Below are 27,779 nucleotides of genomic sequence, written 5' to 3' on the forward strand. Positions count from 1 at the left end.
GAAAGTTTTAGGTATGTATTTAATGATGTCACGAAAATAATTTTCCTATTTTAGTGTTTAGGTAGAAGCTGCATTGGATAGCTGCGTTTCCTGTGTTTTCTGTTTGAAGCAATGTCATTATATCAGCTTATTCTAGCCTGTAGCATCTTGGGAGGTAATATTTCTTAAAAACAATGAAACAGTGACAGCTTATATAATAGGTTGTAATCATTACCTAATGAAAATGATGATATTTTTCTACAAATAATAATAAAAATGTTTTAATTCACTCTTTTGTAATCTAACCTAATTTTTATATTTTACAGTTGGAGTATTTCCAATACGTAAGTTGAAAACAACTGTTACAAAATTTTTATTTATGAGATTCAAACTTTAAAAAACTAAAACAAAAATAAAGATATTATTTTAAGATACTTTCTTATATTATACATGAGGCTTTGTAATCTTTACTCAGAAAATTTAAATTTCTTGAATTCATATCAAAATTTAATAAAGATTTTAAAAATTAATTAGGGATCGCAGTTTTGATGTGATGTGTGGAACTCAAGTGTTGAAAGAGTTATTTTCAATGATTAACTTAACGGGAGTTTTTTTTTTTTTTTTTTTTTGAAATTCCATTTTATTATTAAGATTATTTTAATATTAAGAGTTTTTTATCGTGAAATTTTTTCACTTATTCTGTTTTAAATAATGATTAATTATGATTAATTATGATTCATTATGATTAATTACGAATAATTATGATTAATTATGATTAATTACGATTAATTATGATTTATGACTAGTTATGATTAAAATATGATTGTGGTCGAAACATATATCTGTCGAGATCATTCTTTTATAAGCTCGTACTTGACTTGATACCAAAAGTTACAAAAAATGGACACATAAAACTAAAAGTATAAGTCACAAAATTTATATAGACATTTTTTCGAAATTAAAAATATCTAAATTGAGATAAAAATCGTTTGCTTCTTGAGCTGTTATACTGTATAAGATTATCGTTATGAATTGTTGACTATTAAAATTACTTTTTCGTGCGTCATACTACCTTAATTCTTACGTTTAATTATTTTTTAAAACAATAGATTTCCTTCCAAATAAAAGTAATCGTTTATTTTTTACTATTAACCTAATAACAGGATGTTCCTCATAAAATTTTATCAATTATATGTTTAATACACAAAATTCTATTTTTTAAAGTGTCGAATTAGTGAAAAATGCCGGAGGCCTTTGAGTGGAACCTCCTAATCTTATTGTTGTCGTTGCCAATTGCCAATATTAGCAAACCTGCTTGGTGAAACCAAGCATATTTAAGCCAGAGTTGTTGTTAATTTACGTCGCACTAGAGCTGCACAATGGGCTATTGGCGACGGTCTGGGAAACATCCCGGAGGATGATCCGAAGACATGCCATCACAATTTCGATCCTCTGCGGAGGGGATGGCACCCCCGCTTCGGTAGCCCGACGACCTGCACGCGAAGTCGAGCACAATATTTAAGCCAGAGAGAGCGTTTCATGTTTTTCAGTGGCGCTATCTACGGTTGAGAATGCGTCATACATTTGACCACACACACACAATCCAATCTGTACTTAAAGAGCTATAACTTGTTATGGGAGGACTTTATGACCCGACAGATCTAACGCCCACCAGTAACCATTTACTACACGGAGAATCTTAGGCCAGTGGGAATTGAGCTTACGACCTCATAGATAAGGACCCAGTGCCCAACCAACCAGGCTATCCCGGCCTTTTTAATTAAAAAAAAATATTTTTGATTTTTATCATTTGAATCTGTATTTTATTGTTCTCATGAAACTACTTACTTTGTAGAATAGTTAATTTCATATGCTTTTAGCCATACCTCAATTTTATGGTAAGAAATAGCTTTTTTTATTGATTTCCATTCTGATCCGATGTATACAGACTATAAAACTGTTTTCGTGAGTTTCTGAGTCAATGCTTGATTCTTATCGTTATTATAGTCTCAATGTATGATTGTACAAACATTTATTTTTAAAAAGTTCTAATTTTGAAAGGATTTATAGAATGTGAATTCTGATTTGTTATTTTTTTCATTCTGTTTTCATTTTTTAATGTAACGACCTAAATTTCAAACAACTGAACTGATGATGAAAATGAAAATAATTAAAATTAAAAATGATGTTAAAAACAATTTTATTTCCATTTCAGCTGCCAAGAAACTATATTAGTTACATAAAAACTTATAACGTGTAATATGAGAATTATATCAAAATTAAAACATGCTTTGAAATTATTAAAAAATAATTGCTGAATTTGTTTTAACAGAGTTTATGAGTTTTCAGCAAATTCAGTCTTGCTTTTTCAGCAAATATTCCCGGAACTTAAATTTTTTATTTTTGAAGTAAAGTCAATTATTGAAGCTAAAAAATAAATGTCAGTGCAAAATTTTTAAAAATTAGCATTAGTACTACGAAGTAAAATAATTTAATAAATTTTTGATTAATAGCACAGCTCTATTTAAACTTTTTTAATGCTAATAACTCAATTTTAAATCTTGAGAAAAACGAATTATATTAGCCTTAAAAGGTAATATTTATTACGGGTGAGCATATATGTCTTCATATAAATATTAAAATTAAAATCTTTCAATAAAATTAGAGATATTAACTGATGCTTGTGTATACTTGATTGCATATTTTGTCATTTCTACTTAATATCTTAATCAGATACTGATAATTTCTACTCAGCATCTTAAGTTTAATGTCTGCATAAGGAGTACAGTCAGCAAAAAAAAAAAGATATCACCCTGAATAACTTTTGTTATAATGATAGGATTTTCACGATCTAAGTGTCAATCTTAATGGTTCCCGGGGGTGACCTCAAATATGCTAATTAATTAGTGCTAACTATTAATTAAGTTACGAAATCTGACACAAAAACATACTTTCTCTGAATAAACATGTATTTTTTTTTATATATTTGGATTCCTAACCTTCAAAATATAGGGGGTAGCCGCAATCTGGGAAATGTGGTCCCCATAGTTTGGTCAGGAGAGCGATCCAAAGTTCGTACCCCTTAATGTTAATTTCGCTTTTTGCGTTTTCAGTCATATTTTCAAAACTAATGAAGCAATTCAAAAAAAATTGCACCCACTCATAAAACTCATTTACCCAAAGATAATTTCATGAAAAAAATAATTTTTAATAATTATTAATTATTTTTTATTATTTAATTAAATTGAGGATGAAAAAATTTTGAATTATAAGGTATGAATTTTTTTATACCATAATAATCTACATATTTTTCAATAGAAAAATCTAAAGTTTCAACTGTTTTTATTTATTAGAAGCTGAAAAAAATTAAAATTAATTATTTTTAAAAAAATAATTTGGCGACAATAAAAAAATGATTAAATGGGGCGATTAATATTAAAATGTGATAAACTTGCGAGGAACTTGACTTCGCGCGCGTAGTGTAAAATTTCATTCATATTTTTTTCGCTAATAATCGTTTGCTAATCTTTTTATTTTTATTTCTTTCAAACTATAAAATCCGATGTTTCTTTTTAGTCATTTAATAATGTATTTGTAATTTAGTAAAGAAATTATGAATAAAACATTATGAATAAAACATTTTGAATAAAAAACACTTTATTCAACGAATGTCTAGTTTTATAAAGGCGTGCTTCTGATAGAATATGATTATGCACCAGATTGTGCTTACTTAATGTGATTATTTTTTAATTTTTGATTTTCTTTTTCAATAACTGATACAATTTCAATAATATACACACGTATGCATAGATTTGGAATAATATATTTATCAATTTCTTGAATATATATTTTATAATTATTAATACGAATGCTTAGTCAACATTTTTAATCATCTTAAAACTTCCCCCGGTGGCTGAGCGGTAGCGCTTCGCCCTGTCGTTCCTCGGGCCGGGCAAGGCTGACTCAGCCTTTCATCCCTTCAGTGGGTCGATAAATAAGTACCAAGCATGATTGGGAACTAAACACTGGGGGTTCCGCGTTCGGCTGACCACCTGACCGGAACATCTGCTCCTGCACCCCAGAGCCCTAGGTCCAGAAAACTGAGATGGGCATAGTAGGCCTTGGCCCTCCATGGGCTGTCGTGCAGCTGAGTTTAGAGTAGAGTATTTTAAAACTTCTTTACATCTTATATATCGCCTTAATCTTAAAATAAATTTGTAAATTACCTGTCTATGCGTGTTTCGCAGAATTATTTTTCTAACTTTTTTATTGAATTTTAATGCAATTTTTTTTAAATTCTATTATGTATATTTTTTTTCAATAATATACTAATCAATTGTTTAAGTACTTTAATTTATGTTTTTCTTTAAAATAAAATTACTTTTTAAATTATTGCTAAGTTCTTATTGAAAGAAAACTTAAAATTATTGCCAGCTATCTGAGAATTAAATCTTGTTAAGAAATTAAAAATATTCTACTGATCACACTCAATATCATTCGAAGCAGAACAGCTGACTATTTACTAAAAATACTATTGTTTACGAAAAATGAAGATAAATTATTAATTTTATTTTTTTTATTACTTCTTATTTATTCGAGTAATGAAAAGTAAATGCGTATGTGCGCACAGGGGAAAAATTTAACAGATTGTTTTGTTTTTTAAATGAACAAAAAACTATGGGCATGCAATTTTAATTCAACATTCAAAGTTAATCTTGTGCGCTAACCCTTTTAAGTTACCCTTTTGTCTTAAAAAGTTGAAAATATTTGCTTTAAAAGTTGTTTGTATAATTTCTCAACTTTTGCACAGTTCAAAAAAATATTGCTATATCAGGAAAATGTTCGATATGCCTTGTTTTGTTAAACAACTACTAAAATAAAAAATTGCAAAAAGATTTGAAAAATGTGCTATTTTTAGAATCATCATCTCAAAAATTGTTCTTTTACTCCATTTGACTTTTTTCTTCTTAAATAACTTATAATCATAGTTTTAACACACGTTTTGAAGAAATTATGTATACAAATTTCTCCTAATATTTCGTAATAAAAAAACAAGAATATTAATGATTTATTTATACAGTGAAACCTGCCAAGTTGACCACACTTGTAAGTTTTACACCTGAATAAGTTGACCTCAATTATCAAGAACGGAAATTTTCCTACATAATAAAGAAGCAAAACCTTTGTAACTTGACCACCTGTCTATCTTGTATGTTGACCACTGAAATAAGTTAATTTTGTCTAGGAGTATTATGAAATTCTATTCTAAAACCCTCATAAATTGACCAGAAAAAAAATGTCATTCGCCTGTCATTTCGTAATGTATGTTAATATTTCACTTGTTTGGTGAAATAGTGTAAAAAGCTAATCTAAACCTTTTTGTGAGTTGACCATCTGGGGAAACTGTAGGGAGTCAGCTTTTGACCATTTCTTTCATTCATTCATTTAAAACAGGTGTGTTAGTTGAAAAGTTGCTCTTCCAGTTGCAATAGTGAGCAAAAAGGCTTGTATGCGTAGTAATAACAGAATAAATTTTAAAGTGTTAAAATAATTTTGTTTTGTTAAAGTTTTCAATGTTTTCGTGTTCTGATATTTTAAGAAATTATTTTTATTAAACACTTCACATGCATAACTAACAAAATAATTTTTTTTTAAAAGTTAGTTAAATATTAAAATTATTTCTGTGTAACAAATTGAAGTTCGTTTAGGTTTAAACACATTTCTTGAGATATTCATTTGGCCATTTGCTAAATCAAATTTTTAAGTCAAGTAAAAAAAAAAATTTTAATGTATAGCAACATGTAGGAAACGAAAAAGTAAACAATGTCCCACCCCTTCTATAAGTTGACCACTTGTCTACGTTGGCCACTAAAACAATGCACATGAAGTGGTCAACTTACCCAAGTTTTACTGTAATTGTTTCATTGAACCAGAGTAGTTAATTGTTTTCGTAATAATCGGCCTTACAACTATTTAACTTAGATTCTTTGGACTAGGCGTCACTTCATGCATGTCTTTCGAGATTGAAATTTCAAAGATAAAATGTAAAAATTACAAGAATGCGTAAGCTGGTTTCAACTAACAAAAAAAAGGACAAAATCGTTGGCAAAAGAAGTTATCTCATGAAAAGAGTGTCAGAGTTGAAAAATTATTGTAAAAACTGTAACAATTGTTACTCTTGTTTAATTAAGGGTATTATAAACCTAATTTTCGTTTAATCATGTTTTTTAAAGAACTAACGAAAGGAGTGTGTAAATAACATCAACTCTTTTTACTGCAAACTAAGTTTACTTAATATCATTTGCAAATATTAAGAAGTACAAATTCTTGACTTGCTCCTTAAAATAAAGTTTTATTTTAATCGTAGTTGAAGAAGTACGGATATAGTTAAGGGAGGTATGCGACATTCGGAAAAAAAAAGTCGTGTGATAGAGATAGTTTTAAACAGAACGAATTAGTTCTTTTAATTGAAATGCTGACAATATCATTACAGCATTTTGGTTAACAAGTGCCATGAAAAAAGGTTCTGAACTTAAGATATGGATTTTAATATATTTTCCTATTTACATACCTCCTTGATCTCCGCACCGTTTTAATATTCTGTAAAGCATAAAATGAAATAATGTTGAATAAAAAAATAGATTTCAAATGAAATATTTTATTTTCCTTAATACAGGGTATCTGTTACATTTTAGATTTTCAAATTCCTAACTTTTCATGTCTAATTCCAAGAATTTTCATGATTTAACGAAGTTACTATTTTCTCCGATAAAAGCAGAATAATAAATTCAAAAAGCATTATAATCACATTATATAAAATAGGTATAACCAAAACACTGCAGTAAGAACGCACTTTAATACAAAACCCCTCTATTTAAGCTTTTAGCTCAATTTCCGCTTTTGGTTTCATATTTTGTAATGTGGCAATCTTTTTCGAAAATATTTTAAATAATTCTTTAAAAATTTCACGTTCATGTAATAAGTTCATTTGAATTCGCAGCTCGCTTTATAGATTTCGTTTCATGTTTTATTCTGTTTCTTCTTTATACTTAATTTTCTGATTTCGCTTGATATTTTTACTTATTGTGTTCCATTATGTTTGTAATTTTTTTGTAAAATTTTTTTGAGTGCTTCTCAAACTATTGCATTGATATATTTTACTTCGGCTATATTGATACAATAATAGAAAGTACTATTTTTTTGCTGATATAATCGTGTAAGCTGATGAAAAGATTATATCTTTTATTTTCCGGATATTTTTAGAATTTTTTTTCCGTTTTCTTGCTGTTTTATTTTTTATTATTATTTTTCTTCCCCCCTTTTTTATTGTTCCGTAATTTTTCCCAAGTTTTTTCTACATTTTGAACTTATTTACTTATTTTATGAGTTCTATTTACTTGCAGCTTATGCGCAATAAATAAAACTTATTATTTTTCGTAATTTTCTTCGTGTTTTTTTTTGTTTTTATTTATTATAATATATATATATATATATATATATATATATCAAAATGCTTTTAAAATGCCTTATAACATTTATTAAGTTTTACAATTTTATCGAAAATAAATACCGTGATTTCTATAAAATTTTGCGATTATGCATCAGAATAGCTATCTTTTTTCAGGTCCACCTTTGCTTGATCACTTTTTTTTTCCTTTCCTAAGAAACTCGAAGTGCGGGACAAAAGCATTTAACCCTACAACTCTTCATAAATTTATGATAACTTATGAAAATTTGGTTTTAATTCAAAACTGCCATACAAATTACATTAAAACAGCTTTACAAAAATAAATAATGTCAGATAAAAATTCAAAGATTCTATAATCTTGGAGAATTAAAAATAATTTATTAATTTATTTAAATTTCCTTTTTAAAGGAGATTTAAAAAAAAAAAAAAAAAGCCCAGAAAGCAACGTGAAAAATTCTTTTGGTTGCTTAGCAACGAGAAGCACTATCTTTTCCCATCTTGTCATTCATTCAGTTTCTTTATGGTTGTTATAAATTATTTCCCCTTCTATGGCGAGGTAATTTGGCATATTTTTAAACCATCGCCAGATATATAAATCCCTATTGCGACCTAATTTACAACCCATTTTTTTCGAAATTTTGTCTACCCCCCCTATTTTAAGGGTCAGGATTCCAAATATGTAAAAAAAAATACATGTTTATTCAGAGAAAGTACGTTTTTGTGTCTGATTTCGAAACTTAATTAATAGTTAGCACTAATTAATTAGCATATTTGAGGTCACCCCCGGGAACCATTAAGATTGACACTTAGATCGTGAAAATCCGATCATTAGAACAAAAGTTATTCAGGGTGATATCTTTTTTTTTTTGCGGACTGTACAGTCCGCAAAAAAAAAAGATATCACCCTGAATAACTTTTGTTCTAATGATCGGATTTTCACGATCTAAGTGTCGATCTTAATGGTTCCCGGGGGTGACCTCAAATATGCTAATTAATTAGTGCTAACTATTAATTAAGTCACGAAATCAGACACAAAAACGTACTTTCTCTGAATAAACATGTATTTTTTTTTACATATTTGGATTTCTAAGCTTCAAAATATAGGGGGTAGCCGCAATCTGGGAAATATGGTCCCCATAGTTTGGTCAGGAGAGCGATCCAAAGTTCGTACCCGTTAATGTTAATTTCACTTTTTACGTTTTTAGTCATATTTTCAAAACTAATAAAGCAATTTGAAGAAAATTGCGCCCACTCATAAAACTCATTTACCCAAAGATAATTTCATGAAAAAAATAATTTTTAATAATTATTAATTATTTTTTATTATTTAATTAAATTGAGGATGAAAAAATTTTGAATTATAAGGTATGAATTTTTTTATACCATAATAATCTACATATTTATCAATAGAAAAATCTAAAGTTTCAACTGTTTTTATTTATTAGAAGCTGAAAAAAATTAAAATTAATTATTTTTGAAAAAATAATTTGGCGACAATAAAAAAATGATTAAATGGGGCGATTAATATTAAAATGTGATACACTTGTGAGGAACTTGACTTCTCGCGCGCAGCGTAAAATTTCATTCATATTTTTTCGCTAATAATCGTTTGCTAATCTTTTTATTTTTATTTCTTTCAAACTATAAAATATGATGTTTCTTTTTAGTCATTTAATAATTTATTTGTAATTTAGTAAAGAAATTATAAATAAAACACTTTGAATAAAAAACACTTTATTCAACGAATGTCTAGTTTTATAAAGGCGTGCTTCTGATAGAATATGATTATGCACCAGATTGTGCTTACTTAATGTGATTATTTTTTAATTTTTGATTTTCTTTTTCAATAACTGATACAATTTCAATAATATACATACGTATGCATAGATTTGGAATAATATATTTATCAATTTCTTGAATATATATTTTATAATTATTAATACGAATGCGTAGTCAACATTTTTAATCATCTTAAGACTTCGCCCGGTGGCTGAGCGGTAGCGCTTCGCGCTGTCGTTCCTCGGGCCGGGCAAGGCTGACTCAGCCTTTCATCCCTTCAGTGGGTCGATAAATAAGTACCAAGCATGATTGGGAACTAAACACTGGGGATTTCGCGTTCGGCTGACCACCTGACCGGAACATCTGCTCCTGCGCCCCAGAGCCCTAGGTCCAGAAAACTGAGATGGGCACAGTAGGCCTTGGCCCTCCATGGGCTGTCGTGCAGCTGAGTTTAGAGTAGAGTTTTTTAAAACTTCTTTACATCTTACATATCGCCTTAATCTTAAAATGAATTTGTAAATTACCTGTTTGTGCGTGTTTCGCAGAATTATTTTTCTAACTTTTTTATTGAATTTTAATGCAATTTTTTTTAAATTCTATTATGTATATTTTTTTCCAATAATATACTAATCAATCGTTTAAGTACTTTAATTTATGTTTTTCTTTAAAATAAAATTACTTTTTAAATTATTGCTAAGTTCTTATTGAAAGAAAACTTAGAATTATTGCCAGCTATCTGAGAATTAAATCTTGTTAAGAAATGAAAAATATTCTACTGATCACACACAATATCATTCGAAGCAGCACAGCTGACTATTTACTAAAAATACTATTGTTTACGAAAAATGAAGATAAATTATTAATTTTTTTTTTTTTATTGCTTCTTATTTATTCGAGTAATGAAAAGTAAATGCGTATGTGCGCACAGGGGAAAAATTTAGCAGATTGTTTTGTTTTTTAAATGAACAAAAAACTATGGGCATGCAATTTTAATTCAACATTCAAAGAAAATCTTGTGCGCTAACCCTTTTAAGTTACCCTTTTGTCTTAAAAAGTTGAAAATATTTGCTTTAAAAGTTGTTTGTATGATTTCTCAACTTTTGCACAGTTCAAAAAAATATTGCTATATCAGGAAAATGTTCGATATGCCTTGTTTTGTTAAACAACTACTAAAATAAAAAATTGTAAAACGATTTGAAAAACGTGCTATTTTTAGAATCATCATCTCAAAAATTGTTCTTTTACTCCATTTGACTTTCTTCTTCTTAAATAACTTATAATCATAGTTTTAACACACGTTTTGAAGAAATTATGTATACAAATTTCTCCTAATATTTCGTAATAAAAAAACAAAAATATTAATAATTTATTTATACAGTGAAACCTGCCAAGTTGACCACACTTGTAAGTTTTACATCTGAATAAGTTGACCTCAATTATCAAGAACGGAAATTTTCCTACATAATAAAGAAGCAAAACCTTTGTAACTTGACCACCTGTCTATCTTGTATGTTGACCACTGATATAAGTTAATTTTGTCTAGGAGTATTATGAAATTCTATTCTAAAACCCTCATAAGTTGACCAGAAAAAAAATTCAGAAAATTTTCTGTCATTTTGCAATGTATGTTAATATTTCACTTGTTTGGTGAAATAGTGTAAAAAGCTAATCTAAACCCTTTTGTGAGTTGACCATCTGGGGAAACTGTAGGAAGTCAGTTTGTGACCTTTTCGTTCATTCATTCATTGAAAACAGGTGTGTTAGTTGAAAAGTTGCTCTTCCAGTTGCAATAGTGAGCAAATAGGCTTATATGTGCAGTAATAACAGAATAAATTTTGAAGTGTTAAAATAATTTTGTTTTGTTAAAGTTTTCAATGTTTTCGTGTTCTGATATTTTAAGAAATTATTTTTATTAAACACTTCACATGCATAACTAACAAAATAATTTTTTTTAAAAAGTTAGTTAAATATTAAAATTGTTTCTGTGTAACAAATTGAAGTTCTTTTAGGTTTAAACACATTTCTTAAGATATTCATTTGGCCATTTGTTAAATCAAATTTTTAAGTCAAGTAAAAAAGAAATTTAAATGTATAGCAACATGTAGGAAACGAAAAAGTAAACAATGTCCCACCCCTTCTATAAGTTGACCACTTGTCTACGTTGGCCACTAAAACAATGCACATGAAGTGGTCAACTTACACAAGTTTTACTGTAATTGTTTCATTGATCCAGAGTAGTTAATTGTTTTCGTAATAATCGGCCTTACAACTATTTAACTTAGATTCTTTGGACTAGGCGTCACTTCATGCATGTCTTTCGAGATTGAAATTTCAAAGATAAAATGTAAAAATTACAAGAATGCGTAAGCTGGTTTCAACTAACAAAAAAAAGGGACAAAATCGTTGGCAAAAGAAGTTATCTCATGAAAAGAGTGTCAGAGTTGAAAAAGTATTGTAAAAACTGTAACAATTGTTACTCTTGTTTAATTAAGGGTATTATAAACCTAATTTTCTTTTAATCATGTTTTTTAAAGAACTAACGAAAGGAGTGTGTAAATAACATCAACTCGTAATTTTCTTCGTGTTTTTTTTGTTTTTATTTATTATGATATATATATATATATATATATATCAAAATGCTTTTAATATGCCATATAATATCTATTAAGTTTTACAATTTTATCGAAAATAAATACCGTGATTTCTATAAAATTTTGCAATTATGCATCAGAATAGCTATCTTTTTTCAGGTCCACCTTTGCTTGATCACTTTTTCTTCCTTTCCTAAGAAACTCGAAGTGAGGGGCAAAAGCATTTAACCCTACAACTCTTCATAAATTTATGATAACTTATGAAAATTTGGTTTTAATTCAAAACTGTCATACAAATTACATTAAAACAGCTTTAAAAAAATAAATAATGTCAGATAAAAAGTCAAAGATTCTATAATCTTGGAGAATCAAAAATAATTTATTAATTTATTTAAATTTCCTTTTTAAAGGAGATTTAAAAAAAAAAAAAAGCCCAGAAAGCAACGCGAAAAATTCTTTTGGTTGCTTAGCAACGAGAAGCACCACATCTTTTCCCATCTTGTCATTCATTCAGTTTCTTTATGGTTGTTATAAATTATTTCCCTTTCTATGGCGAGGTAATTTGGCATATTTTTAAACCATCGCCAGATATATAAATCCTTATTGCGACCTAATTTACAACCCATTTTTTTCGAAATTTTGTCTACCCCCCAATTTTAAGGGTCAGGATTCCAAATATGTAAAAAAAAATGCATGTTTATTCAAAGAAAGTACGTTTTTGTGTCTGATTTCGTAACTTAATTAACAGTTAACACTAATTAATTAGCATATTTGAGGTCACCCCCAGAAACCATTAAGATTGACATTTAAATCGTGAAAATCCGATCATTAAAACAAAAGTTATTCAGGGTGATATCATTTTCTTTTGCGATCTGTACATAATGTAAACAATGGCACCAGAAACTGTATTTAATAGGAAAAGTATTCAGTACAGACTCAATTGGACCAAAATTGAGTCATAAAAAAATATGATTATATGAAAAAACATGATGTAAAACTAGATATTGAGATATTTATATTGGTTTAATTCTATTTTTGTGTAATCCAAATAATAATAATAATAATTTCTGGTAATTTCATTCAAGTTTAAATATTTCTTCAGATGTTGTCTGCTGTTATTGCTGTTAAAATCCGGATGATGTTAGGTTATGTTAGACGAAAGGCAGTTCATTGATTATAAATTTTGTTATAATTCTTCGAATGAGATAGCAGTTTACTTCATTTTTAGAGAAATGATGACGTATTTTTCATAAGTAATATTGAGATACGGTGGCTCAAGAGACATGGCGCTCGTTACCAAATGAGGTTACCCATGTTCGAATCCCGGCTGTGGCTAGTTGATATGAAGCCTGCTCTCGGCTTGCTCTGACTACAGTGCTGATATAAAACATTCTAAGTGTTAGACGGATTATTGGTTGGTATTCCCTTGCAACAGGGAAGTTATCATGATTTTTCTCTCCAATTAAGGCAAATGCGAGTTGGTTCCCTCACATACTCTTCCATGAAGGCTAGTTTTTCCAATGCTTGATCAAGGAGGTTTCTTTGTCTTTCGGTTTGGGTTCAAAATTAGTAGGTTCCGAAGTTGATAAGTGACAGTCATTTACTTAGAATCGGGTCGCAGCTGTACAACAGCGGTCGTAAAATTAAAAAAAATAAAAAATGTAATTTTTTAAAAATGAACTGAAATAACGGAGGGGAAAGTGGCATTTGAAAATATTTTATATCAAACAAATCATCTCCATTCTGTCCAAATCCACTGCACAAAAATTTGTATTTTCTAAGAAACTCAACACACTATAAAAGAATGTAATTTAGTACCTACATATATTAAAATTTAAGAAATTGCATGCAAAGTAAACAAATGTCATAAACTTAAAAAATTTAAAGTAGAACCTTTCTCCTAAAAATTTTAATTATCTTAAAATTACTATTTCGAGCATATTTTCATTAAGTTTTTAAGGAGGATGCAGAGTGATTTTTATTAAGTAGTAGCTTGACCCACCCATTGAAGTATCAACTTACCTCTTAGTATATGAACTGAAAAATAAAACTGAAGTCTAAATGGAATTATTCCAGCATTTATTTTATTTATCTATATTCGAGTTTGCATAATCATTTAGATATTCAATTTTTATGAAGAAAAAATGTGCTTCAAAGATATTCTCTCTGCTATAATCAAATGCAAGAACACTTTTTAGTATTTATTCACAATATGATTGTACTTAAGTTGTGTAAAATTAAAAAGATATTTTGATGCGTTGCACAGTTGTTACACTTGTAAATAAAAAGAAAGGCCATCAATTATTATTACTATTTTATTAAAACTGTTTAATTAAATAAAATATATCCATGTTTAATCTTATTCTTAGGGCAATTTATTCCGCTTCCTCCAGGTAAAAAATTTCCTTAATTTTTGTAAAACTAAATTTACATTTTCTATAGAAATGATAATGTAAAAAATATAAAAGTATTTATAATCTTATGGCGTCATCAAAGACTCATCGCATAGAACGTCACACAGAACGTCATCTTCATTAAAATGCTTCGCGGCTGGAAGAAGCCGATCTCTCAAGATGCAAATCAGCTTTTCCAGACGGCGAGCGCCTACACTCAAGGAGGATAAAAAGCAGCTCAACGTCGATCAGAATGCAACTTCTACTTCAGCTCTCACCCAGAGATGTGTGCTGGACCTAAGCTGCCGAGTCCCGATGCACCGATGTCTTTCTACTTACTGCGATGATGGACTTTATTTTGTAAAACGCTTTTTAGAATTTTAGTCGTTTATGAAAGAAATAAACAGAGTTATAGTTATCAAACGTTCTGGTATCTTCTAAGCACTTCCAAACACTAAAGATGGTGACCCCAGGAGTAGAACTAATTTGAATAGAGTCTTGCAAGATTCAAGAAATTTCCGCACGTAAGTTCCTTATTTTTGCTCATAAAAGGTCTTTCTGATTGCCCTCTGCCGTACTAGGAATATTCTATGCCTTTTTTTGCATTCTTTTCTACAATGCCTACTGATAGTGAAATCATGCGTGTGGCTGTTAAAACACCTCCTGTTTGGCGGGTTAATATAGAGCTGTGGTTTAGTAATATTGAGTCCCAATTAGAAATTGCGACCATTACTGCGGATGGTACAAAATTTCACTACGTTGTTTCTGCTTTGGGCAGTGAGCTTTCGTCTCTTGGCTCTGACATAATTAAAAACCCTCCTGCTAAAGATGCCAACGTAGCTCTCAAAAAACGTCTAATCGATCAGTTTTCCGATTCTGAAAGTGCGCGTATTATCTGATATGTCTTTATTATCTGATATGTCGTTGGGTGATCTGAGACCGTGTCGACTTTTACACAAAATGACGCAATTGTCCGCTACTAAAGTTTCAGATGAAGTACTTAAAATGCTCTGGCTTCAACGCTTACCATTAAACATTCAACAAATTTTATCAGTCAGTTCGGATAAGTTAGAAAGTCTGGCTGCAATAGCCGACAAAATCTCTGAAATTACTAATATCACCCTTACCGTTTCCGCAATACAAGATGACTTTGATAGAATTAGTAAACTAGAAGCAACTGTTGCCGAACTGAATAAAACCATAAAGAGACTTTCATCATTTAGGTCAAAATCTCCCAGAAATAGACAGCGAAGCAAGTCTCCTGCCAGAAAACAACAGTATTCTACATGCTGGTACCATTTTAAATTCGGAAATAAAGCGCTGAAATGCAAGCAGCCATGCAGTTTTCAGGAAAACTAGCTTGATCGCAAGTTTCGGCGACGGCTGCTGCGAGTAATGATCGTAGTCGCTTATTTATTAAAGATCAAAATTCCGGTACGAAATTTCTGGTAGATAGCGGATTAACAGTTTCGGTTTATCCCGTTCAGCTTCCAGCAAAACATCTTGATAAAAATATCCAATTACTTGCTGCTAACGGCTCGAAAATTTCCACTTATGGGAAAAGGATGCTTACATTAGACTTGGGGTTTCTGCGAACTTTTCGGTGGACCTTCATTCTGGCTGATGTGTCACGGCCGACTTTAGGTGCGGATTTTCTTGAACGATTCGAACTCATTCTGGATATTAAAAATCGTCAGCTAATCGATAACACATCTGCAAAGTACATTCGTGGTTTTTACACCTCTCAGCCGAGTAATAGCATTACCGCAATAGTTAAAAATTCAGTGTATCATGAACTTTTATTTAAATTTCCGAATTTGACAAATCCTTCAGTTAATTTCGTAGTTAAAGATCATGGAACTACGCACTGTATTATCACGAAAGGTCCTCTCTGTTCCCGAGCTCGTAAGTTGCCGCCTCATAAATTGGTTGCTGTTAAAGAGCAATTTCAGGAGACGGTCGACCAGAGAATTGCCGCCCTTCCAGCAGCCCTTGGAGCAGCCCCATACATCTGGTGCCAAAAGGGAAGAATAATTGGCGTATTTGTGGGGATTACCGCCGGCTCAACGGCTCCACGGAGCCGGACAGATATCCAATACCACACATTCAGGATTTTACTTCCGAATTACACGGAAAAGCAATTTCTACAAAACTGGATCTAAAACGCGCTTATCACCAGATACCTGTTGAATCTAGTGATATTCCAAAAACTGCTTTAATCACCCCAATAGGGTTGTTTGAATTTAAGTATATGACTTTCGGATTAAGGAATGCGGCCCAAACTTTTCAACGGTTTATTGATGAAGCATTAAGAGGTTCAAAATGTTTCGCATACCTGGACGATTTACTTATCGCGTCAACGGATTTTAAAATACATTTATCGGACTTGGAGGCCATTTTCACCAGTTTAAATACTAAAGGACTAGTTTTAAATTTGGATAAATGCATATTTGGTGTAAAAGAACTTACTTTTTTGGGATGTCAAGTTTCGAAAGATGGAATCAAACCAGATCCCGACAAAGTTGCGGTACTTAGCAACTATCCAAAACCAAGCAAAGTTCACGCCTTTCGACGGTTTCTAGTAATTGTCAACTTCTATCGCAGATTTATTCCCAAAGCTGCAATTCAACAAATGACACTTTACGATCTAACTAAGGGCAGGAAGAAGAATGACTTCACCCCTTTAAAATGGACTGATGAATCTGATAAAGCTTTCAATATTTGCAATCAATCAATCGCAAACGCTACACTTTTAGCACATCCACATCCTAATGCTGAAATTTCTCTTTCAGTTGATGCTTCAGACTTTGGCATAGGAGCTGTATAACAACAGCATATAGCTGATAGGACTGAGCCACTTGTGTTTTTTTCTCGTCGTTTAGCACCTGCTGAAAGTAAATACAGTACTTACGACCGAGAATTGCTTGCAATTTATAATGCCATTAAAAATTTCCATTATGCACTGGAGTGTAGGTACTTCACAGTTTGTACAGACCATAAGCCTTTAATTTTCGCTTTTAACCAGAAACACGAAAAAATCTCTCCCCGTCAACTCAGGCACTTAGATTTTATTAGTCAATATACTACTGATATTAAATTTATTTCAATCAGCGATAACGTTGTCGCAGATGCATTCTCTCGTACAGAGGTAATAGATTTACCTAATACGATAGATGACGCAGCAATGGCGGAGGAGCAATCAAAAGACGCTGAGCTGAAGGAATTACAATCTAACCCTTCTTTGACGATCAAGCCGATCGTTTTTAGCTCAAGCGATCTACCGCTATACGCCCGTATGTTCCGGAGAGCTTCAGACACCTTGTGCTGAAGTCAATACATAGCTTGTCTCATTCAGGCCCCAGACCGACTACTCACGCTGTTAAACAGCGATACAATTGGCGATCTCTAAAGAAAGACTGTGCGGAATGGTGCAAGAAATGTTTGGATTGCCAGCGATCAAAAATATCACGACACACCAAAACCCCTCTTGGTCAATTTCTAACTGCGGTCGACAGATTTCGACACGTCCACTTGGACATTGTGGGACCACTTTCCCCATCGCAGGGATACACTTACATCCTAACGTGTATCGATCGCCTGATGCTATTCCCCTGAAAGATCTGTCCGCCGAAAGTGTTGCTAACGCTTTCTTTTCAGGATGGGTTGCTCGGTTCGGTGTGCCAGAGATTATCACGACTGACCAAGGTCGTAACTTTGAAAGTAATTTATTTTTAGCGCTTTCGAAGTCTCTGGGTACCAAACGTAATAGAACCACAGCTTACCACCCATCTGCAAATGGCTTGATCGAACGCTTTCACCGGCAGTTAAAGGGAGCTCTCAGGTGTAGTCTCGCCGGCACTGAAAGATGGATAGAGAAATTGCCAATCGTCTTCCTGGGAATACGAACTGCCTTAAAGGAAGATCTTAGCAACTCAACAGCAGAGCTGGTATACGGCTGTAATCATCCCCAGCCTGGCGAATTTTTTTCTTCTATATCAGGTACGAAGTCTCCACAGCAACTGCTACTATCTTTGAAGGAGCACTTCCGGTAGATTCGACCAACACCTACGTCGCGTCATGGGTCAACGGAGACATTTGTCCATGAATTCCTGAAAGACACTTCGCATGTCTTCATCCGAGACGATGCTGTCCGTCGTCTATTCCAGTCTCCTTACCTTGGTCCTTATCCGGATATCGAACGCAAGCCAAAGTTTTTTCAAGTCCAGATCGGAACTCAGAAGAGATGGATCTCAACTGATAGACTTAAGCCTGTCCATTCTTTTTCAGAGATTAGAGAGGCTCCAGTCATCCCGCCGCCGATACATCCCGTGAAGCCTGCTCTTAAGACGTCCACAACAACTCGGTCTGGTCGACACGTCCGTTTCCGGATTCCCGTGCCTCAGCGTTCTGGACAGGTGGGGGAGTCCTGTGTCCGTCATCTTCATTAAAGTGCAACGCGGCGGGAAGAAGCCGATCTCTCAAGATGCAAATCAGCTTTCCCGGACGGCGCGCACCTACACTCAAGGAGGATAAAAAGCAACTCAGCGTCGATCAGAATGCCACTTCGACTTCAGCTCTCACCCGGAGATGTGTGCTGGACCTAAGCTGCCGAGTCCCGATATACTGATGTCTTTCTACTTACTTTCATGATGGACTTTATTTTGTAAAACGCTTTTTAGAATTTTAGTTGTTTATGAAAGAATTAAACAGAGTTATAGTTATCAAACGTTCTGATACCTTCTAAGTACTTCCAAACACTAAAATCTTTTTTTCAAGTTTTAATCCGTTTCCTCCAGGTATCAGTTTGCTTAATTTTTGAAAAAATAAACATACATTTTTTCTATAAAATTGACATAAATCAGTTTAATTAGATAGAAATAGAATAAAATATGATTTATTATCAAGTGTTTCTAATCTTATTTTTAGATTTTAACCCATTTCAATCATCAGGTAACAAGATTATTTTTACTTTAAAAACTTATTGATCTGTTTATATAATTGACTAAATAATAGCAAGAACTTATTTTCTTAACCATCAACACGAAACGAAGAAATTTTTCTATCTATAGAAGTATTTTAATTCAACAATTTATTTTCGAATGAATTTAAAGTATATTCTTCCAGTTTACGCACAAGTTTTTGTTTTTTAGGATTTCTCAACCCAGCTGCTCAAGCTCCTCAAGGTAAAATTAACTGGAAATGTTTCATAAATAGCATAATATCTCTAACTTTAGCATCTCAACCCTAGTAAAGAAATCTATTAGTTTAAAAAATAAAATGATTTATAAGTACCCATATATTTTTTTAACTGTCATATTATTGGTAATATAATAATACATTTATTTAAAGCCATAGTTATTCAATATTAATATCAATATTTTCGATATCATTATCGCTTTTATTATTATTATTACTTTAGTACTGCTAATATTGTTAATATATAATATTCAAAATTTGAATTTAGTTTCTCATTTTCATCGTAAGTATACATATTTTTTTCAAACTTTTAAAGACTGTGCCCTATTTTCCAAAAGTTTTTTGACACCCCTACTGTATTCCTAGTTGTGTAATAATACTAATGTAGTCTGAAAATATGGTAGAAATTTACAATTTCTAAGAAATAGTTAATCATTTCGAAAAATATAATTTTAAGGAGTGGTTGGGAATTTTTTTTCTAGGCAGCTTAAAATTATAGATAGCAGTTGAGAGTGAAATTTTATTTTTCGCATATGTATGTTTATTCGGTATTATTCTTTGTAATATGAATCTTTATAATTATAAAAATAAATTAAAAACTATTAAATAAACAAAGAAAAAAATTTCAGCTTTTGACTCAAAAACTGCACAAAATATATTTTGGGAAGACTACTTATTATTATTGTGATTGAATTTGCTTGAAAAAAATTAAATCATATATTAATATGTTTAGTTTCTGCATGAATTTTTATCCTATTGCAGCATTGTATTCGATTATTTGTCTCCATTAGTTTGATGTATAAACAGTAGAAATAAAATATTATTTGACCATGAAACAATGAAAATTTTTTATGTAATATTATTTAAAAGAAGAAATTCTATTATTCATTTTGAAATGAAATAATCGATAATCAGATATATTATGAGAAATTGGTTATGGAAGTACTAAAGCAAGCTATCATTTCACGATGAAGAATTTTCTTAAACTTTACATGAATTTTTTTATAAATAATAAGAAGACATTTTAAAATCATCATAAAATTTAACACTTATTCAATATATCTTTAATTCATTATTTTTCATTTATGCCTATATTTTTATGAGTATATATTCAAAAATGTTTAAACTTCTGGAAACATATGTACTTTAGATATTCTATGCGTACTCTATTTTTTTTAGACTTTTTAATTGTTTTTCAGAAATATTTTACCCAGATGAACATGGCGGTAAGTGTCTTTTACTTAATCGTACTGTAGATGGTAGTCAATAGTGTTCAAGGTTACATTCAACGAAATGAATGTCAGACGAAGTAAGTTATCCGGCTGCGGTCTTATCGTAACGAAATTGTTTCCAGTAAAACAGCGAAGTCAAGCATCACTGGCTGTGGTCAGTAAGCGGGTAGAGCACACTTTGATTATCCTACCTAGAGGCCGAGAGTGCGTGGTATCGTCCTCGTTAAACTGTTCTACCATAAAGTACTAGGTCATTGTGCGCGAAGGCAGTTGGGCTATTTAAGCAAAGGAGCAATCCCTTCTGCTGATTATAGAGATTCTGAGGAGATGTCTTAGGATTATTATCATATTTGCCCGGTGTCTGCGTATTTCTTGGTCCTCGGACTGGGGTTGGTTCTGTCAAGGAGATGAGGCATCTTACATTTGGCGTATGGGTCCATAGGACTGGGTCGCTGTATTAAATTCCTTTGTATTATTCTTAGGGATGTATCCCAGAACGTCGCGAATAGCCCATTGAGCATTTCTAGAGCGACGTAATAAAATTCCTACCTACCTAATTTTAAGTGACTTTTTTAAAGTAAATGAGAAAGTGTGCATTGGCTTTAATTTAAATTTGACGATTTCATTCAGACAAAATATTAAGTTTTCGTCTATCTGAGCCATTTTATAAATATATGAGTATAAAACTTTTTATCCCTTCTGTATTTAGATTTAATTTATACAATAAAAGAATGATTTTAAATTTTATATAACTACGCTAATTACATGGAATTATAATGTCTCTAAAAATATTTATTTAAATACCTTATACCATTTTTAATCAAATGAATTGAATTTAAAGAAATTCTAGTAATGTTTTTTTATCGAAAAAAGGAATAGTAGAATTCCTTAAAAAAAATGATAAAAATTAATGGATATCTAACTAAATAAATAACTTAACTATGTAAAAATCATTGGGATAATTGTATGTTATAATTATTAATAAATTTATTAAAAATTATTTGTTAACTTAAATTATATTTTTATTGAGTGCAAATGCAATTCTGTCGAATACATGGCTCAAAATCTTTTAATGTTTAGTAAGTAAATTTTTAAAATAAATAAAAAAAAAAGAATTAAAAAATTAAGGAAGGAGATGGTAAATTGTAGAAACTTGAAATGGCTTTAATAAATTCTCTAAAATTCTCTGTATATAAATTTTTAACAAAAAAATTCTCCTTCATTATTATAAACTTTGAAATACCCTGTATAATATTACCGTACACACGCCCAGTTTCGGCTCAATGCAGGGTAACTGAAAAATCAAATTCGTTTTCATACTTCAGTTAGAACGTGCTATGAAATGATTCCATCATCCTCTACTTACGTTTGTATTTTCATATTTTGTAATCTTTCAAACTTTTTACAAAAATATTTCAAATCCTTTTTTAAAGATACCGGTAAGTATGAATACTTGAATTCACTATTCCCTTCATAAATTATATTTTTATTTTTCCCGCATTTTTCCTAAATTTTATTTTCTATTTTTTTTCTTATTATGTTTTATTTTGTTAAATTTGTTCTATTTTTGTTTCAAGTTTTTTGGTGCTTTTCATACCACTGCATTGATGTATTTTGTTTTGACTATATTAATACAATATTAGGAAGCACTCTTTTTTGCAGATATTTTTGTGTGAGTTGACGACGAGATTATACCTTTGACTTACTTCGTTATCCAACTTTTTTACTTTTTTAAATTTTTGTTAAATATTTACATAATTTTAAAAATATTTTATTTTAATGATTTTTTCTTCTTTTCTTTTAAAAAATCTTTGCATATTTTCCATCATGTTTTCTATTAACAACAATGCACAAACACAAAGTAAGTTCTTTCTATCGTAATTGGTGCTAAATTTTCATGATTATCTTAAACTTTAAAATTTTACAGGTGACTTCGACCCAGCGAAAGGTATGTACATATTTTTCTTAAAAAATTTTAACTATATAAATATATATGTAAATATGTATTTGTAAAATATATATATAATACTTCAATTTGCTAAAATATAACCAACCTTTCAACTGCCTACTTTCGGACAAGTAATTGAATTTATAGTTTCCATACGACATCATAATTCTTTACTTAACACTATAAATATTTTAAAAATATTTCTACCGTTTTATAAGAAAAATTGACTATATAGCAAAAGATAAAATTCTTACTGAAATTCAATTAAAAATTTCTGAAATTTGAATAGCAAGTCAAAGGGAAAATTGATGTATTCTTTGTGCTATTTCGTCTGAAGTGAATAAAGTACAAATGAAGTACAAAACTATACATCCTATATTTACAGTTCTATAAGCAAGATCCTCCTTCAATATTAAAGCATTTTTTAATGCTTAGACACTGAGGAAGAACTAATATTAGATCCGAAAGTATAGTGTGTTTATTTCTAAATATTATTTGTGTATTCGCAATTGGTTCTTCTTCAGTTTTAGAAACAAATTTACTTTATTTGTTTGACTGTTTTGACTAAGCTGTATTAATCGTTTTTTTTAAATATTAGTCATGAATATCTCAAATAAATCTTTATTTTAATGAAAGAGTTAAGTAAAAATACAGATGATGCTCATTGCTAGAAACATTTACCATTACAAAAATGAAAAAAAATATTACAATATTTTATTTAAGAATAAATTCATTGTTTAAGCAACAGCGTTTCTCCTTTACCCTACATTTAAACTTTCGGAACTTTTTGAAATCTGTACCATCTCATTAACACTTCGGAACTCGAATATTGTCTTCGGTCTTCACATTCTATCACTTAATCTTAATGATTCGAAAGGTTGATTTTAAATATGGTAATTAATGCGTGTAGACGATATTTAAATTACGAATTCAAAAGCAAAAACATACTTTATTTTAATAAAGAAAAATTTTTTTTCAACGGATATAAATTTGGCTATTTTTGCATAAAATTTATAAAAAAAGTAATTTTTGTTAAAGTAAATTATTTATGTTGAAAACTTGGATTTGAATAATTGTTTAAATTACTGCTTTTATTATTATTCTTGCTTTACTTAGACGTTCTTAAATCCTTGCGTCCACGTAAGTATCATTTTTAATCACTTTTTTTTAAATATCTTAGCATAAATTTAATATCCTCATGTAAAGAAAATTCATAGCATTCAAAATAGTTTTATAATTTGTGTTTACTTTTCGAACGTACTCATCGCAAAATGCATAGATTTTATTGCATTTTTGCATTTACAATTACAAAAATTAGGTTTAGCTTTCACGAGACTTAATGTTGTGAATACAATTTCGTTAAATAAACAATTGTTAAATAGCTATATTCATGGCTCTAATCTTTTAAAGGTGACGATTAAAGATAAAACAAATGTGAAATAATATCTAACTCGATGCCAAAATTAAAATACTTTTCAAGAATAAAAAATTAGAATAAAATTATAAATTATTTCAAGATAAATTTCGCTTCTTTTATACAGATTTATTACCATATATAACCCTTAATATTAAAGATATTTCGCTAGTTACCTACCTTTTTTAGGTTATTGTTTCTTGAAGAATTGCTTGAATTTTGTGATGAGTAAACTTACGGACAAAATATTTTTGAATATTTTTTCATGGATTTTCTAGAATGTACATAGATTTAGCTCCATATCATATGAACTGTTTGCAGCGATTAATTAAGTATTATTTGTCTTAGAATGAATTTTTTAATAGAAGACTTTTAGAGCTGAGTCTTCTTTCACATTCCAAAAATTTATTGTAGTGTGAGTCCTAAAATTAAAAATCACTAATATAGCTACGTTACGCATTACAAATGTATCTTATAATCGCTAGGGGACAAACAAATTTAAATATATAATTTAGCACTTGTATTCTAATTATTGTTCAAAATGCAAAATGTTGAATGTGTTAAGTCGAAACAGATTATTTTTACCTTATTTGATTTTGATCTTGCAGCAGCAGTAACTCCTTTTCATGTAATTAATGGTAAGAATAGTTTGTATTTATTATTTTATTTTATATAACAGAAATATGTGATAGTTCTTTTAATTTTCATTTTTGTTTTAAGATTAAAGTAAAATTTCATTGTACCCTATTTTGATTTAATTATTTTTACAAAAATTAGTTTTTGAAATATTTTTTATTTGATTTAAAAGCGTGACTAACAAATAGAAAATGAATTAGTTATAAATATATATAAATAATCCCGTTTAGAAAAATATTTACTTTATTACAATTAATCGTTATAAAGACTTTTATCTGCAAAATATTTTTATTGATGGATGTGTAGTAATCATCTAAACGATTGTTATAAAATCTTCAGCAGCATAATTGTGGTTGTATTTAAAAATTAGAATAGAAATTCATAAATATATATAAGAGTGCTTTGTTTCAAAAAGTAAATTTATTTAATGCTAGTGGAATGTTTTTATTCAGATAGTAGTTTAATGTGTGGTATAATAAGTTAACCTCTTATTTTTTTACTTTTTGATATGTTTATGAAATATCTTAGAAGATAACGTCACTCATTTTTTCAGGATATTTTTCTGCTTCAAATGGTACGTGCTATAACAACTTATGTTAGATTTGCTGAACTATCATTATTTTATGTAACAGTTTATTATGTAAATTATAATAGACTTAGGTCAAGTCTCTGATAGATTGCAGTTGTTAATAATCTATATAAACGTACTAAGAATAGAAACTCAAGGAATGGAGAAGAATTTTATGGAATAGAGAGTTAAATTAAATTAGCAAAATTTACAACAATTATCGATAATATGTAAAACATTTAAGAATTTATATGCACAGAAAATATGCTCTGTTTACACTAGTATTGATTAATTCTACAATAAAATTACGTTTACGTATTGCCCCTTTTTTGTTATGGGTTTCAAAAATCATTCCTTAAACGGTCTTTTATTTCAGAATTAGTAAGAAATTACGTTAATTTTTATAGGATATCGGTTTTGCAAATAGTTTCTAAATACAATTCGATATAGTTTTCTGAATTGATCGAATTTTTTTTTTATATTAAAGTACAATTTAAATTTATAGTCACAGCTTAAAACCTAAATTGTAATCTTATTAACATGTCTTAAAAATGCATAGTGAGTATTATAGCAAAATTTAAAAATTAATTATCATTTATTTCTTCTTTTCTTTACGCTTTTTTCTATTTTAATCAATTTATCCCTTACCCCATTATTTCATTGCCATATTACCCATTTGTCCATTATCACACTATCCATTACTAAATTATCGCTTTATCCATAAACATTTTTCCCACTTTATTCCACTAGATCCTTTTACATGTCTTCCAATGAAATAAATTTCTTTCCGGATTAATTTTTTGCAATATTTAATTAGATGTATGTTAATGTATACTGTATAAGTTTGAAAATTATTAATGTTTTATTAAATATTGAATCTACGTTGTTTGTGGTTTAATAATACCATTTCCATTACTTTTTACCATTTCTTTTTTATACGGGCTCCTGGTAGTCCTCTCCCTTGCCTTGACCTTTCTGACACTCCTGGTCTATATACATAAAATTGTTTGTTTGTACGTATGTCTTTGAGTCCTTTATAGCCACCTGAACCATCTAACTGAATGGAACGAAGGTTGGCATACAGATAAGTCGAGCATGAGAAAGTCCACTGTTGTATTTAAACTTTCTATGACAAACCATTCAATCGTGATAATCCAAAAACGAAGTGGAATTTTCCGATTGATTAAGCGTTATCCATTGTTTTGATTTTAACTACACACGATTCAATTTTCCAAGTATTTTACATATAAGATCAGTAATATTTGCTAGATTTATAGCAATAATTCATAGAATAAAAATTTTATTGCCCGTACTTTAATATAAATTTTTTTTGTTCGCTGTGTCAAATAAATTCAATAAACATTAACGTTGTAGTTTTCGTGGGCTACGTCATCTGAATAATATTCTTTTATTTCAATTATAATTATGAAGTTATGAGATGACGTGTTAATTTTGTGCATAACAATTTTTTAAAACGTGTTTCAATGAAAGTAAATGATTTGAAACCCATGCTAATTGAAATTAAACAAAACGTTAGCTATAAAGTCAAGGACAAATTTAATGGAGAAAGGATACGATTTCGGTCGGTAAGTATTTGGTGATTATTAAAACTGCATCAATACTAATCAGTTTTAATACCAATACTGTTGAAATAACTGTTTTACTGTCACTTCAATGGAATATATACCGGAGAAAATTACTTAATAGAGAAAACTACTATAATTTTGACTATCATGACTTGGCCATGAGAATTATCACGTAAAGTACAGTTCATCTCAATATGAAGAGATGATTTATATGAAGAGAGAGAGAGAATAATGTTTAAATGCTTTTTAAAAATACACATTAAATTAATGAACGAGTAACAATGTTAAATTTTTTCTTTCACAAACAGCTTTAGAATTTCTTCCAATGTAACGTGCTCTTATACGTATTGCTCCATCGTAACAATTTTCAGATATTCTCAAACATAACAATGGTACCTTTGCTTAATATTATATAAAATTCAACTTAACATAATTATTATCATATGTAATTTTAATTAGAATTGCTATTACCATATGTAATTACAATTTAAACATTACCATAATTAATTTGACTTAACAACTTAGGCTCTGGGGAAAGAAAAGAATCATTATTCTTTCAGCAGGCTTACTTTTGAAACAAAAATCATAATTATTCTTGCATAATTATCATTTTCATGTAAAATTCAAGTTTTTGCCTCCCTCAGAATAATAAAGCCTGCTGACTAACAGAAGCTCACATTTTTCATATTTTGGAAAACGTTGGTTGTCTTTCCACACTAATTAAAACATATTTTAAAAGAAAGAGATAAACAATATATAAAAAAAATCCTTTTCAGATTTATTTTTTTCTCTCTACATTATAATTAAACTTAAATTTTTTATTACAGGGTATTACTAGAAAAAGAAAATTACTTTTCAAGTTCCATGTTTACAACTGAGCTGAACAGAATCAGGAACAATTAACCCATGTCTTCATGAATAGTTCAATATCTTTTTCAATATTGTATATTATTTTAAAATGACATTAAAGTAATATATGTATTAAAATG

At 29.7% G+C, this 27,779-nt stretch overlaps 1 long non-coding RNA gene across 3 annotated transcripts; it reads left to right on the forward strand.

The window, feature by feature from the left end:
* On the forward strand, nt 1-27,779 carry LOC139425156 (uncharacterized). 3 transcript variants are annotated; one of them, XR_011636417.2, is made up of 13 exons: nt 13-154; nt 306-323; nt 1,860-1,877; nt 14,187-14,210; nt 19,137-19,160; nt 19,361-19,393; nt 19,675-19,689; nt 20,606-20,632; nt 22,072-22,586; nt 23,703-23,726; nt 24,609-24,638; nt 25,190-25,210; nt 27,618-27,779. It is a non-coding gene; the product is annotated as an uncharacterized LOC139425156 (long non-coding RNA). The 3 variants fall into 3 exon arrangements; XR_015432516.1 differs by having other exon boundaries at nt 24,612-24,638; XR_015432515.1 differs by lacking the exons at nt 22,072-22,586; nt 23,703-23,726; nt 24,609-24,638; nt 25,190-25,210; nt 27,618-27,779 and adding an exon at nt 18,498-19,006 and having other exon boundaries at nt 1-154; nt 20,606-20,663.

Source organism: Parasteatoda tepidariorum, chromosome 3 (genome assembly GCF_982258835.1).
Source record: "Parasteatoda tepidariorum strain Cologne lab strain chromosome 3, Ptep-v5.0, whole genome shotgun sequence".
NCBI classification, from domain to species: Eukaryota; Metazoa; Arthropoda; class Arachnida; order Araneae; family Theridiidae; genus Parasteatoda; species Parasteatoda tepidariorum.